A 9,210-nucleotide genomic window follows, 5' to 3' on the forward strand; every position below is an offset into this window, starting at 1 on the left:
CCGGGTCGGGATGTTTTCTAAGAAAGCGCTTGTACCTTCGTTTCTATTTGATTGTATGAAACTCTCCGTTTAAAAGACAAAAAAAAAAAAAAATCTTTTCTATTCGTTAGAAGAAATGAGCTGTTTTAGATGCATTGAGCTGCTGGACTTTATATTTATTTTTGCATTTAAACTGTTGACTGCATTAATTTAATATGTTTCTACCTGAATGTCTGTTATTATTTCCATAAGAGTAATAAAATCTGATATATTTGCACAGTACATACCGGACTGTCCTTATTTCAGGGGTCTAACTGTCCTCTTTCAGCTTCCCTTTGAAGGCTAAAGGGATTTAAAGGCTGTCGACAGCTAATGCAGAAGCAGTAATGCTTTCCTCAGGGATGCTGCTCGGAGAGATTTTGCAGTCCGTACTGTCAGGTACACGCTAATGAAACGAGCCGAGTTAGACTGTTTTTAGACAACTTTATTTGCTTGTTTGAGATCTTCGTGTTAACCTGAATTGATGTTCCAGGAGTGTTTATAACTGCTGTGTCTGAGAACCTTAATGCAACTGGGCAAGCCTAGTGCATTCACAGAAGTGCATATATACTTTCTGTTCTTATCCAAGTTGTTCTTGTCTCTCTTCTCCCCTTCCCCTTCTGACCCGTAAATGGTTTAGCGCTGCAGAGATGTTTGGTACTTGGATATAATGCAGTTTAATTCACTAGAGCAAGCGGTACTATGTGGACGTGCTTTTCTTGGAGTTGAAAAGCAAGGGTATTTTGATGTATAGGAGTGAAGTTACGTGGGGCTTCTCTGTGTGTGTGTGTGCAGGCATGTGTAAGATTTTGTAAGATTTTTCTCTGTCCACCGCGTGTATGCCAAGGAGCATCTGAAGCTCCCCACAGAAGGAAGAGCAAATTCCTGGACTGGGAGTCTTTTCCCTGTACTTTCTCCATTCTCTTGAAATATTCTTGTGCTAATAGTGTAATCCCATGGGAGCATCTTCCTTCAAGGCAAGCTTCAGGCAGTCGAAACTTCCCAGTTATTAGGTATTATTAGGATAATGAGCTGTAGCCTCTAACACTTCTGTGGTAAGATTTTCTGGGGAGTTACACCTTTTCTTATGTCCTGGCTTGAAGTGTGATCATGCTGATAAATAGGGATAAACAGCATGCTGTGAGGTTTATCGGGCAAAGTGAGGGCTGGGGCAGAGGAAAAAGATGAACGTGATGCAGATGGAGAACAGGGTGCCTAGTTAGAGCTGGCAACCACGGACTTGCACCTGCTGGGCACTGAAGTACAGCAGATGACCTGTGTGAGGAGCCCGGTGGTGGCTCTGGGCACAACTGAAGCCTGTCTCTCTCTAGCTTAAAGGTGAGGAAAATCAGGAGATGGGGGGCTTGGTTTTGGACAGGTCCTTCCCCAACTTTCATAAGTACAGGAAGAGTTTTTAAAAAAAATCCCTTGCAGTAGGAGAGCCAGCTGACCGCCAGCACCAGGGGAGGGTCGTGCATGCAATTCAGCGGGTAAGGAAACAGGTCTGGGCTCTGACCTGATCTCCTGTGTAAAAAAGCGTTTAAACCACCCCACCTGCCCCCTTCATGCAGTCTGTGAAACAGCTTGTCTCCCTTTGCTATTAGACCCTGATGGCTGCTTTCTGTGTAGGCGCAGTACATACATAACATCTACATACAAGGCAAAGCAACTTGACCTCCAGAACAGCTTTCAGCCAGGCAAACTGGACTCGGTAGGAAATAACCAGTTACTAACAGCTGGGCTAATTTTCCTCAACAAATTCCTAATGCTGTTACAAATCTGGGAGTTCTGAGTTTGTGAAAGGGTTTGAAACATCTGTGGGAACTCTACAGCCATGTGCCTAAATGTTGCATAATGTTCACAGAGGGCTAATGAGCTCCGTAAGATTTCCAGAGGTTGTACAGCATCCTCCATATACTGCAGGTTTCAGATACTTTTCAGTCTTGCTTTGCTTTCGTCTCTGCTACAACTCCCTGTGAGACACAAAGCGTGTGGTAGCTTCAAGAGGCTGTGAGTGCACAATCCTCTTCCCCGCTCATCGTTTCTGTTTAGCAGCTGGGATTAATAGCAGGCCATTTACCGTCGCCCTTCCCATCCCTGCTTTAGCGTGCAGCTGTGCTGCCATCATGCAGGAGGCACAGGAGGCTGTGCTGCACCAGCCAGCAGCAGAGCATCGGGTACCCGCTTCCTGGAAGGGGGAAAATAGCCATATTCCCTTTTCTGTTTCAAGAGACAAATGTGGATGTTAACACAGAGAACAAAGAGGGTTTGAGAATCTGTTGTAGCATAATATTTGAGAAAAAGCCATATTCCAGTGGTTAGGCTGAATAAGTAAGTTTTCTCTTCAGCTGTTCTTTGTTAACATTTTTCTGCTCCATCTCAAAGTGAATAACATGGGAGATGCCAGTGCTAAAGATAGGCTAGCGTTTATCTTCCAAACAGTTACGATCGAGGCAAAAGGGTGAAAAGCCAGCCTCTCTCTGTCCTGGAGAGGCTCTCCTGAATGCAGCTGAAAATATAAACCTCCCTTACAGTCTTCCTGTGCTGCTAATTTTGAAGGTTCCTCTTGCAATGGTTTTTAGTGTCATGGATATCCGTCATGGACAGATATCCTTACAGGATTGCAGGAAGACCTATTAAATTCACTTTACTGAGGCTAATGACTATATCAAAGGGTTTTGAGTCTGTCACCCACTACCCAGGCTTGAGATGTGGGTTGTACATTTCCCTTCAGCAATTCACAACTTAAAAGCATCCAGCAGATGCTACTTACCGTGATGCTCAGGATGGCAGCGAGTAGGCACGAGCATCCTACGACTGCACAGAAAGGAGCTGGGAGCCAAATGCTCACAGCGCTGCAGGATGGGTCTCAGGGCGGAGGGGAGACTGAGCACCCCAGGGGTGCCTTCAGCCCTATTTCTCCAAATTACAGGAAATCACACAGCAGAATTTGTCTTTAATAGGACCTGCATTTTATTCTCATATCGCTTCATGTGTAAATCATCCTGTCCTCTGCGGTGAGAGGAGCGCCTAGTGGGATGAGTCAAAGCTTGAACTTGAAGGCAATTCTTCTATTGTATTCCTGTTTTGTGCCCAGTCCCCTTCAAGCTCGTCAGCATTTTTCCCCCGTGCTAGTGTTGAAATGCTGCGTTAGCGTAAAGCTACTTGTGCTGGTGTGGTAGATCTGTACCTCCGTGCCTTAGGTTGGCCTGACAAGCATAGAGGTGATCTGAATGGTGCAGTATCATTGCTCTCCTGGCATGAGGAAAAAAAAATTCTCTCTGTGCATCTTATGGACAAGATTTTTCTGCTTTTTTTCCCAAACATTTTAGTTAAATTTGACTCAGTAATTCATGGAGGATTTTTGGTTACAATTTGGTGTTCACCTCAAGGGGCTGAGGACAGTCTCCTCTCCTAGCTGTGAGCTCACCATTTCTGCTGTTGGATGACTTCCCTCATCTCTGGGTTTCCAGTGACTCACTGGCGACACTTCAGAGTGGAGCTGCTATCAGGAACGAATATGAGAAGGTGCTTGTAATTTCTGCAGGTTTCTGTGCTGGGATCCCAAGAATGCGTTTGCTTTAGGAGCTGGTTAATAATGGCACGACTCCTGACCCTTACCAGTGCTGTGGGTCTGATCCTGCAGGACTGCGGTGGACGGGCCACGGGGCACTTCCCTTGGTAAGAAACACCACATGACCGTTGCTATCTAACCTCCAAAGTAACAGCGGAGCCATGGGACAAAGCACAAATCGAGGCATCTATTTTATTGTCAGGCTGACAGCAAACAAATTGCCATGTAACAGGGGCCGATGGACGAGCTCTAGCAGATCTGGTTGCTGTGGTTTTTCAAATGTTAGCAGTGCCAGCGGTTTGCTGGCTGCCCTCTGAGGGGTTGTAGCTCTACAGCAGCGTTAGCAGAGCACGGTGCATGCGTGGACCTCAGCCCCCGCAGCCCTTGGTCTTAGGTACGGGCTATTGCAGCCACCACCGGAGAGGAGATCAGCACGGTTCTCCAGGCTGCATCTAGCCTTGTTTGAACCTCAGCTCCTGTGGCATGGCTCAGCCCAAGCTATCTTTTGTACATGTGCAAGATGCACATAGGGCTTGCATTTCTGTGGGGGAAAAAAATAGCTTGGGGAGGTGCAGATAGCCTTAAATCCCTGAGCAGAGCTCAGGCTGCCTGTGCAGTGATGCACCGGTGCCCTGGATTTGCAGTTTAGCTTCTCACAGCCATCTTAAATAGAGTGTGCAAGCTGTGCACAGTGCTTTAGCAAGCCTGGCTCCAAACTTCAGGGGTATTTTTTAAGCTGTAAAGATGCAAGATTACATCCTGAGCAGAAAATAATCAGGTGTCCAGTAACAACACATGCAAGGGGAGCTCACCTTCTCTTGAAGTAGGAGGCCACTGCACAGTATGGGGATGTTGCCAGCTCAACCCTGCAGGCTTCATCAAGAAGTAGTATGTGGTCTTTCACTTCCAGTCGAGCAGCCACCTGAACTCAGGTGGCTGAACTTGGGGGAATTAATTCATTCCCACAATGAATTAATTCCCAAACAGCATCTCATCACACATACATGCGTATGTGTCCCTGTGCCTGGTCTGTCTAGTCTAGGGTGAATGCTGCTAGCAGAGCAGCCCAGCTCTTGACTGTAGAGCAAAGCACCTCCAGATATTTAATTGACAGTGCAATTAGTTTAACTGGTACCAGGGGAGAAGGAAATACTTCCTGCATAACCAGTAACTGCGGTGTCAGAATCGTGTAACCGTTTCTTGTGCCAGAGCATCAGTTTAAAGGCTATTAAATGTGTGAACTTGGTAATTATGCACTTATGACTACTGTGTTAGCAAATGTCATGGTATGTAATAAATAGTATAGGGTCAGATCCTGATTTTGGCTGCCCTGGTGTCAGGCTGGCTTTGGTCCAGCTGTACTCTGGAGTTGATCGGGATTTGCCCCTTGAGAATTCATGCTATTTGCTGATGTTCCTGAGCATGTTTCTGGACTGGCTTGAAATGTCCAAGCCATTGCCCCCCTGCTCCATCACACCCAGGATACTCTGAGGCTTCACACAACCTTACGGAAATGTAACCATCGTTGTGCTTTGGGAGCAGTGTGGCTGATGTGCACCCGCCTGGCTGGGACATCTGTTCCCTGCTCCCGGACGGAGCAGGAGCTGGCAGCAGTGATGGGGAGATACTGGGGGAGCTGAGGCAAGAGGGGAGGGGGCTTTCCTTCGGGTCCTTCATGAGTCCATACTGATATAAAACTGCAGAAGACTTTCTTTGAAACCAAACCGAGGTTTGCCTCGGTCTGATTTCAAACAAAACAAGATCTACCATGATAATTTATGATTCTGTCTCGAACAGAGATTCTTTGTTTGGAAATATTTGCATTGAAGAGGTTGAAGTTATTTATTAGGAACTGGTGAAAGGGAAGTTTTCTTCCTTGGCTTGATTTAAGGCCCTGTTGTTGTGGAAGATTTTTTTTTTTCCCCCCTGTGAAGAAAATGACCTTTCTTGGGCAGGAGGGAAGGGGACTGGCAAGAAGGGAGAGAGGGAGGGAGGAAACACAGCTCGCCTGTGAAATGGCTCTTGGCTAATACAAAACCATGTGAAGGATGTTTATGTGCTTGTTACTTTCAATGTTGGGTTCTGGCAAGTCAGTGTTTTCCCTTTGAGAAGTATTTGGAGGTCCTGACCCTGTTCGTTAAAGATCCATTTTGGTCTCTTTTCACAACAACCTCTAATGTCTGAGGGAGCCTGCACTCCGCTGACTTGAATCTTTCAGGGGAAATTCAGCAAGGTAACGTGGTTTTTTCACCATTACTTAAGTAAAAGCAAACAGAAGTAAAGCAGCATCGGAAACATAGGTTATTGCTCGTGCTTACTGTTAAACATTTGCTGTTAAGCTGAGTTGGATGCATTTCAACCGTATGGCAGCAGTGTGTATGTGGCTGGCATTTGCTGGCCGGGAATGAATGCATGCAGGGGGGTTTTCACGGGGGCGCGGATGTGGTATCATGGTGACCCGCACAGCTCCAAGGTACTCCGCGCTTTGGAGGCAGGCTGGATGGTCGGGTTTTGAAGGGGTGGAAAGATGCAGAAGCGCTGAAGCCTGGAAGGACACAGCTCTGTCACTTTGCAGAGAGGCAGCTAAAGCAGAGTTGTCTGGGAATGGAGCTGCTGGAGCAGAACCAAATGGTGCTGCGAGAGGGGAGAGGCAGGAAGGAAAGAAAGAAAGAAGACAAAAACACCCAACCTCAGAGCGAAATTGGATGTGGCCCGCCTGCCTAAGATGGCAAACAAGAGAGTCTGTTTTTAATCAACTTCCATTAGTAGCACCCCTGAGTTTATGCACCCTTGGGATCCAACGAAATGAAATGAAGCTTTGCCTGCTTTTTCTAGTTCTGAAGCATATTGACATTTTTATGTGACATTTTTGTTTGTTTCTCAAAATAAATGTGAGACTTATCAACCAACTCCTCCTTTTCCCAGAAAATCAACCCAAAATAACCAATCCACTAGCTTTAGGAGTTTAGTTACTAATTTTATGACTGTGTCTATGTGTGTGTTTACTCCTGGATAAAGTGGCCCTATGTGTTTTTATCATACAGATGAAGCAAGCAAACTGGCAGAGCAGGGGAGGTGGCAGGATCGCTGAGATTTCTGCTTAGCTTTAGATGCAAAGGTGCTCCAGGGCTCAGAGCAGGGGTGCTGATGGTTGGGGCTCCTGGGGTTTACTGCTTGTTTGGGGACAGAAAATGGTCTTGTGCTTGCAGGGAGGGACGGAGAGTTAGGGGAGAGAGTGCTCTTCCTGATCCTCCTGTTGGTGCACTGTGTGGCCCTGAGCAAGCTGCTTTTCTCTGGACCTCAGTTTCCCTGTAGGAGACTGGGAATTGATGAAGCTTGATTCGTTAATCCCTGCAGATGGAGGTCTGTTGCTTTGCAGCCACAGGAGATGCGTTTAGTTGGCGAATGGAGAGGACTTCGATTTATTCAGAGGACAAATGCCCAACAATGTGATGTCATGGTTTATAAAACTCACAGCTGCGTGGTGGTATCACCTGTGCCAAAGAAGGAGGCTTTGCTTTGCCAGAGAACCCTGCACAGAGCCCGGCCCCTCTGGTCCAGACTCCCCGTGTCACCTGTCGGAGGCTGCGTGCAGCCCCTGGCTGACCAGAGGCACCTGCCCTTTGGGGACACACACACGCTTTCTGCTGCTCAGCAGATACTTTTGGGAACTGGGAAGAAAAAAGTGTCCTGCCACTTGCTGGTGAACTGTGCTAGGATTTCAGGCTGAGAAAGCTGATGAATGGTATTTACACATTACCAGGCTTGCATGTGGCCTTCTCAGGTGTCCCATCCCCTTGCTCGGAGACCTGAGCCTGGTGGCTCTTCTCCTTCTGCTATGCAGGGATCCCATGTTTTTTCTACATTAGGAAAGGGCTTATTTTGTCAGCATGAATGCGAGTCTGGATCAGGGAGGAAGGAGGGCTTCATGTGAGCATCTGAGAGAAGAGGGTGGCATCGTGTCTGAGCCGAAATGTGGTCACTTCAGGAGCTTAGTGGAAAGGAGCTGACCGGAAGGATATACAAGGAACGTGATGGCTGAGTAGGTCAACCAGGAGAGGAGTAACGCTTTCTGTGAAAGAAAACCTGAGCTAAACAACATAGCTAAGTGAACAGTGCCAGCAAGTACCATAGAGTCCTTGCAGATGGAGATGTCATGCCTCCATAGGATCAGTATATGACTAGGGTGGTGATACCGAGCACCCAGAGGGGATGCTGCAATGGATGAGCTGTTCTGTGTACAAAGGTAACCAATAAAGCAATAACGACAAATTTCACCTAACTTCATACAGACCGGGTAAATAGTACAAAAGGGCATGATGGTGATGCTACATTTTGGTACTATAAGCAGTGCTTCCTAGAGCAACAAGTCTCAGCACCCACAAGCCTCGAGGAGTTCTTGATTTAGCTCAAGGAGCACACAGATGCAATGAGGATGCACTTTGCAATAGAGATAATCAAGCATTCAAATTTCACAGCTCTGTAGGGTGAAACTTCCTCCCCCCATCCTCTACAGTAAAGCCTTAGCTTCAAGGATGAAAATTAAAAGAAGTCAAAAGAGTAAAAAAGGCTTGCAGATATCTAGGCTCTGGATATTAGGAGTCCATGATAAATTTAACTACCAGAAAGACTTTTCAAAAAGAATAAAAATAGCTAGCATAGTTAAATAGTATATTAAAGAATATTATTAGAAGTAAAAAGATATCCTGCAAAAAGCATAAGTCATGTCGAAAGGGGGAAAACAGAAAGGATCATAAATGCTGGGATGTTAAATGTGAAATCATAATAAGACATGCTTAAAAAAAGATTTTGAAGAATGGCTTGTAAAAGGCTAGAAGCTTCTGCTATAAACTTTTGCAAACATATTGAAAGAAAGAAGCTTGCTAGAAAGTCTTTGGCCCTCTGGCTGAACGAAGACTAAAGTGAACACTCGAGGATAAGGCAATATCGGAAAAGCTAGGTCTATTCCCTGCAACACTGTAAACTATGCATACTTGACTATATATTCAATACGAAGTACTCTAAAGCAGCAATTATTGATGGTGAAAGAGATGCTGGAGTCATTGGAGATAGTCTTAAGTCAACTTGCTACTCAGTAATGACTAAGTGATAAGAATGTTGACAATTACTAGGAAAGAAATCAAGAGCAAAACAAAAATCCTAACCTGGCAACTGTCTAAAATGACAGTGCTCTGGTATCTTGAATATTTCGTTTAGGCCTGGTTATTTAAAAAAAAAAATTCAAAAAAGTATCTATGTTTCTTCCTGTTGAACAGAAATTTAACAGAGTAGGACCTTTTGTTTTGGAAAAAAAAAAAAAGGGAAGATAGGAGGGAGATGCAGGAATTCATGAATAGTTTGCAAAGATCAATGAGGAACTTCGTAATTGTTTCTGATGATACAAGAGCTGGAGCAGCATATAAGTTATTGGACAGCAGGTTTAGGACAAACGAAAGCAAATACTTTTTTGCACAATGAATAACAGAATCACACAATTCACTGCCAAAGGATGTTGTGGATGCCAAAAGGACTAGCCCACTCAAAAAGCAATTAGGCAAATTCCTAGGAGAAAGGTTTATGCAGAGCTAGTAACGATCACGTGGGGACCAGGGACAGAG

Source organism: Aptenodytes forsteri, unplaced genomic scaffold (genome assembly GCF_000699145.1).
Source record: "Aptenodytes forsteri isolate BGI_AS27 unplaced genomic scaffold, ASM69914v1 Scaffold146, whole genome shotgun sequence".
Taxonomy (NCBI): domain Eukaryota; kingdom Metazoa; phylum Chordata; class Aves; order Sphenisciformes; family Spheniscidae; genus Aptenodytes; species Aptenodytes forsteri.